This window comes from Rhea americana, unplaced genomic scaffold, assembly GCF_003343005.1.
Source record: "Rhea americana isolate MKP2758 unplaced genomic scaffold, rheAme1 scaffold_121, whole genome shotgun sequence".
Lineage (NCBI taxonomy): Eukaryota > Metazoa > Chordata > Aves > Rheiformes > Rheidae > Rhea > Rhea americana.
Genome location: NW_028185273.1, coordinates 2153458 through 2160385, shown reverse-complemented (window position 1 = coordinate 2160385; position 6928 = coordinate 2153458).

Here is a 6928-nt window from a genome sequence, read left to right as displayed (position 1 = left end):
GAATGATGATGATTTCACAAAGCAATTTATTCAAAACCAGAAGAATGTTTTTTTACGTAACATTATCAACTAGCAAAGGAATAAGAAGCACAAACATAAGTTCATTGGTAGCATACAGTAGCTGTTCTGATCTGCTCCAGGATAGCACAAACCAGACTGCATGTCAATACACATGGCTGTGAACATAAAGTATTTTAATAGTATTTATCTTAACATTAACTTACTACTTAAAAAAAAAGAAAGAAACAAAACATTTCAATTTTTATAAGAAGAAAAAAAGAAATTCATAATAAAGACAGAGTTAGGGATGAATACAAATAGAGAGGGCCTTACCCAATTGGTCACTAACAATATTACCAGAAAAAATCAAACCAGATCAGTGATGTGTGTAGTCCCTACAGTTTCGGGATACTGGGACAGCTGCCTTCTGGAGATGCGCTCATGGTTGCACAGATGGTGTGATCAGGAGGAAAGTTCTGGTTTCCTCAACCACAGAGTCATGTTGCAGGAAATAGAAACTACAGAAAAGAGACTGTCTGTCTAATGAAAAAATCCTTCTTACCAAAACTTCTGAGAAGATCTGTAATCACTGGTTACAAAACGGCTAACTGATGAGGACGGTTTTCAAGCTGGAATCAATAGGTGGCCTCAAACACAGCAAAAGGACTAGATCTTGGGGAAGATCTATGGGGATCTCARTAGATGATCAGAAGAATGACAATATGTTTAGCAGCCTGACCTGCTACTCACCATTTATTTATGAATCAGGGTACTAAAAGCAACAATTATTTAACTCACTAGCCAGTTTACACCAAAATTATCAGAGGAATTAAGATCTCAAAAATGCTACACAAATTTTACCAAAACACATCCAGGTAGCAGAGAGAGATGCTCTTCATGTCACTAAGAAAATATGAAACAATCCTAAATCTCATTGGACATGACACTGTGTCAGAAAGCAATACAAACACTCTCAACTGTAGAAAATCTTCAGTCAGACCTCAGATCTCCTCAGGCCACTGCAAAATCTTTAGGACACATCACAGGACTCAAGAGCTTTGGGTACTCCTCCTAATTGCCCAAAGCACAGAGTATGTTGAAAACGGTGGACTTTGACAACCAAGGAGGGATGCTACACCAAGATTACGATGCAATATTTTGAGGACAGCTTTTTTATCCATCAAAGAAGTGACTATATCAAATTTGGAATAGCCTTTCCTTCTGAGCAACAAAAAAATCTGAGAATGCAAGAGTAGACGGCAACTTGSGTGGCAAGTCATAGAAAAATATCATTTTTAATTCCCAGGAAAGAGAGAATAGAATTAAAATAGAACCAATGAACTTACTGTAAAGCTGCCAGTTTTTCTGGACTCTCAATTGTATTAGGACCACTGTTTGTATAACTGCTCTGTGAACAGTAAAATAAAATGTTTCAGCTTTAAGAACAAAAAAAAATCTTTTTGATGGATTATTTTTAAACTGGATTTGTTCCCTGATCCAAATCACAGCTCACTGAAGAAACAGTTGTGCTGGCAGCATGGAGGGCTGGGGGGCATGACAGTATTTCAAGCCAGTGTCAGCCAAGACTGCCTCGTAAAAACCATGATCTTAGAGGTGCTCGCCACTAGATTTTATTTTACACCAAACTCCAAAGAGTGACATGTTCTCGAAGAAATCATGTGAAGGGCATAAACACAAACTATCTCAACGTGCATGAAAAATAAGGCATGTAGCGTGAGACAAGCTTGGCTAAATCAAGAGCTCTTCAATGATCCTGAAACACTAAAGGAAGTATATGCAAGTAAAAAGTAGGTCAAATTGCTAAAGGAAAAATATTAGAGAATAGTGCAAGTATGTAGGGACAAAATCAGAAAGGCCAAAGCACAGAATGAAATACAGCTAGTAACACTCAGAGAAGAAAACAAGACAGTCTGGTAGTAGTAGGGGAGGGTCAAGGAAAGAGCTGTTTCACTACTCCGTGGGGAGGGAAAGCTTTCGATGTGACACTGAGATAACTCAAAATGTTAAATACTTTTTTTTATTTCAGCCTTCACTGAAAAGTTTAGCTGTGATTACACAGCTGGTACATTTACCAGGAGCTGGTGCACATGAAAAAGAGATGTCATATATTTTGACTTCAGTGAAACTTTTGAAGTTAGTTAAATGTGATCTAGGTAAAGCCATGGTGAGAGAATACATTTTGTTTACAGTTACTAAACAGTAACTATTAATTATTCATTCCCACACCTGAGAGATATAACAAACGTTAAATCTGTACTGAAYCCTATAACATTCAATACTTCCTTTAATAACTTTTACATTGGAAAAAGGTTCACTACCTGCATAACAAAGGGAGGAGCTGCAATAGAGGATTAGAATTCAAAATGAACTTGACAAYCTGGAGGAGTTATCTTAAAACAAACAAACAAACAAAAAAAAGGTGCAAGTGAATGTATTGAGTGCAACTCAACTCCACTAAAAAGATAAGCAACTGATTAAGCAGTATTCTGTGGGAAAGGATTAGGACAACAGCAGAACAAACTCATAACTAGTCAAAACATCATTGGCATAAAAGAAAAGCATCATTTGGGAGGCACGTGGAATTATGTTACTCTTATATTGTCAAATATTAGCTAGAATAGTGTATTTTGTTTTCAAAATCATACCTCAACAAATATATGAAGTAACTCGAGAAAGTCCAGAGAAGAGCAACAGTGACAGTCAGAGGTCTAGGAAGAATCTARACTGGTTAGTCTAAAGAGAAACGCTAAAGGAAGAAATGATACAACAGCTTCAAACACTCATGAATCTGCTAGAAAGAGGAGAGCAATAAATTGTTTCCTATGTTCCCTGAGGAAGCCATAGACTTAAACTGCAGCAGTTGCAGGATTCAAATTAACATTTAGAAAAAAACTTGCCAGTGATAAATCTGATTTCTGAAGGTCTTTTTCACCTTTAAAATTCTCTGTATGGTAATTTAGGGTAAAACACACTGCAGTGACGGTGCACTCTTCCTCAAATCAGGCATTATAAACCAAACATATTCGGAATTAAATAAAAAGAAGAGTGGATTAAGGTAGAACGCGGCATGCTTATTTTTGTCCTACAGATAAAGATTTTTAAAAACCTAGAACTTAAGAAGGACCAGAAATAATATTTCATACTTTCTCATAATTTTATAAATATTCATAATTAAAATACTACTGCATGCCATAATCACAAGGCAACCTAGTATCTTTATACACGTAAAAACTCATCACAATACAATGAATTTGCATGGACAGTTCTGTCACTATTAAAATCACTTCAGAAACTAGGATCACTGTAAATGCATTTCTTTAAAACCTCATCTTCATTTAAAATCTAATTCACATAGAACACTAAAGAAAATAGAAATCTGAGTACAGAATATATTCATCTCATTTTAAAGCTGGAAAAGAATTGATGTTTTTGTTTTTACAAGCTTAAGCAGCACTTCTGCTAAGCAAATAATAACTTTGTATTCACTGAGTAAGCATAGGGTGTTTGGAATTAAATATGCTATCTTTCTGGCTAGATCCCAGTTCCTAGTGCAAGGTAAAACTCACATTTGCCTAAGCAGCTAGGAACACTAGTTTCATAACACAATGTTTCTCAAAATAATAGCAGGAATTTCTTTTGCAAAAAATCTTGTAGAATTGCAGTATTCACAGCAAGTTCTTTGAATTGACAGTTTAGTAGAGAAAAGCTTCTGCCTATAAGACAACATAAGACAACATAATTTGTATAAAAATAGGATCAGAAAGACATCTAYGAATTTGTTAATTTACATTCTAGACATCAAAGTTGACATAAATGTTGTCACTGTTCACATGGAACCAAGGTGGAATTTTCTACCTGCTTTTGAATGTCTATGYTGTAGCTTTTGTACTACCTTTACCTCCCTATTTCTGCCTCCCACACTATAGTCCTGTGTGTGAACTCCTCCAGTACAATGTGTGTAGCTCATGGAGCTCATCAGTTAAACATCTTGCCTCTGTTCTTTAGAGCACTTAAGAACATTCGTCAGAGCTTTGCTTTATTTGAGCACAGATATCTTGCAGATTTTAATTTAAAGCTCATGTGTAGTCCCACTGAAGCAAATGGGATTACTTAAGTACTTAAAGTAATTCCCTGCTGAATCAGGCTTTTAAGGGTAAGAATAAATGTGCCTAATTTTTATTCATGCATCAGATATCTATCAGACTAATAGTTTAAACTCAGCAGTTCTGTATCTATTTAATATTCAATCACTAGAGTTTAGTATTTTTACCTGCTGCAGCTACCCTCCCTAGATCAAAGACCTTTATATCCCTGCAGCACAGTTTTTGTATACATACAGTATAAGCATGTCATCAGACCCAATGCTGTGAAAACTTACATAGTAACAGAACTACATTCTCTATTTGATCAATATACGACAAAACACCTCTTCATTGTAAGAGATAAATAAAATATACCTGGACTTTGTATTTTCTGAATGTTACCTTTATCAAAGTCCTCAGAAAAGAACTCCTGTAAGGCAGATTAAAAAAAAATAGTAGAAGTAATTATATTTATTTTGGACATAAAAGGTAAACACGTTTTTCTACTTATAACTGCTTGCTACCTGCATATTGTGGAGTTTTCAAAATATTTGGCAACTTGACACTGGGGGGAAGTGTCCAAGGAAACAAAATAGGCAGATCTAAGGTATTAATGTACACACACTACACATTGCATACAATCATTAGTTGCATACTGGCAAGAGCAAACAGGAACTCAAGCTGAGGCTCATCAGTGCAAAATCTGTCATTAAAAAAATCTACACCCTCATCAGCAATGAGACACTCAAGACTTCTTATATCATCGAGACCTGGTTGAGTGATGCTGTAATGCCATGCAAACCACCTTTATCCTCAAATTTATCAAAATTTATYCCCTATTAAAAATCTAATAAGAGAAGGCTAGCATTTAATAAATGTATCTTGTCATCATCAAATCCAAGATGACTTAATTTAAATAGACCTGGAAATATATACCACATGCAAAATTACCATACAATTTAGGCTCATTTGCAGGCCAGTAAGGCACCCACTGACACCATTGTGATAACAGAACAGATATAATTCCTTCATATAATGTTGATAGCTCACCTGTGGCCCATCCAATCTTGCTGATTACATCTGGATCTGATACTAAACCTATATAACCTAAATCAAGGAAGTAAAGTGACAGACAGCCCTTGGACAGATTCTCATTTCATTAATGCAATGGTCCAATATCTTTCAATGCACAGGTAAAAAAAAATCAATTCAAAAATACAACTGCAATTCAACTATGACAACTAATGAACTTCACTCATAAATCCAAAATGCACAGAATTACAAACCTCGATTATTACTTTAATGGTATACCAATATCGACTACAGGCATGCTGACTACAGGTAGCCCCCCACTCACATCTAAATCATTTCAGTCTTCTGATATTCTGTACTGAAACACAACAGGGCTTTCCCTTGTGTGTCAGGGGAGAAAAAATAGAAGAGACCGATACAGATAGAATGAAAATAATGAACTCCTTAAATCACATGGGCCATCACCACCATTGTTTCCAAACTTGTCCCTGACTGGACAAATACAGGATATGTAGGGCATAAAATCTGATGAGCTCAGGAAATACTCACAGGATACTGGATTGCATCTTCTTCAACACCACCGCCTACTGCAGCTTTTTCAGATTTCTCCTCCAGTTTCAATAATGGCTTTCCATAAAAGCTCACATCAACGTAAAGTTCTCAGTACATAACTTGAGCACACTCTACAGCCTTGTCCAAAGACACWTGAAAGACTGCCTAATGACTGTGCTAGAGACACAATATTAATTTTCCATGTTCCAAAACTATGGAATGAAATTCCCAAGGCAGAAAAAGGGTATCAAACGCTCCTCTGTCTTCTCAAGGACAAGGTACATTCCTTTGATCTTGTCTTTTTCTTTTCGTGGGTATGTGCACAAACGTGTTATTTGTGTGAACTTACTCAAGTTAAATGGCTATGTTTAATATGCGCAAAATTTTCCTTTAATTGCTGTTTAAGTCAAAACTGCTTCTTATTGGGCTGAAATTAGCATAAAATTTCTGAGGCTTAACTATTTTAAGTTCTAATGGTTAGCGTTCAAATCTTTGACTTGCAATTAAGTTTCTGCTTGTCTTCACCAGTGGTTCCTATCAACAGTTACTAAATAGCTTTTGCTCTTTCCCCACTTTTCCAAGTCTTCTGCATCCAGATAGTACCACTCCTTATAATTTATGATTCATRCTTTTTACAAAATGCCTGTTGAAGAGAAACATTTGCTTCAGATTTTCTTCCAGTCCTGCTCTATAACCGCAAAAGAACGAAAAAGCTGTCTTCAGAAAAGACACCCTGAGAGGTGACCAGGAGCTTTCAATTTCTTTCTGCTATGTTTTCTCTAGTATTTCTATGCTTCTTTCTGTCTCGTGTTGTTTGCCATTGTATTTTTATTTGATTATCAAATATCTGGCGAAGGAGCACTTGGCAGTCCTTAAGGCCATTCAGTCATCCAAAGGCCATGGGGCTGGTGGCAGAACGCGAGCGGCCTCACAAAGCTCCCGGCAGCGCTGCCCTTGAAAGGCTATTGATACAGCTTGCACTTCCTCGTGCCCCCTGATTCCTAGAGCTCCGTTTGCCCCTCCGCGAAGGCGGGCTTGGCGTGCGCTCTGGAGCAGGGACGCAGCACTGCAGCTCCGCCGTGCCCTCCCGCAGCAACTGCAGCACAAAGCGAGCCTCAGAGAAAGCCCCCCAAAGCAGGGACGCCCCTGGGAAACGCTCCCCCTTGGGGCGCTGCCTTGCGGGCGCTCGCAGGTGTGCGGAGGCAGCGACGCGCCCCGCAGCCCGAGGCACGGGCAGCTTT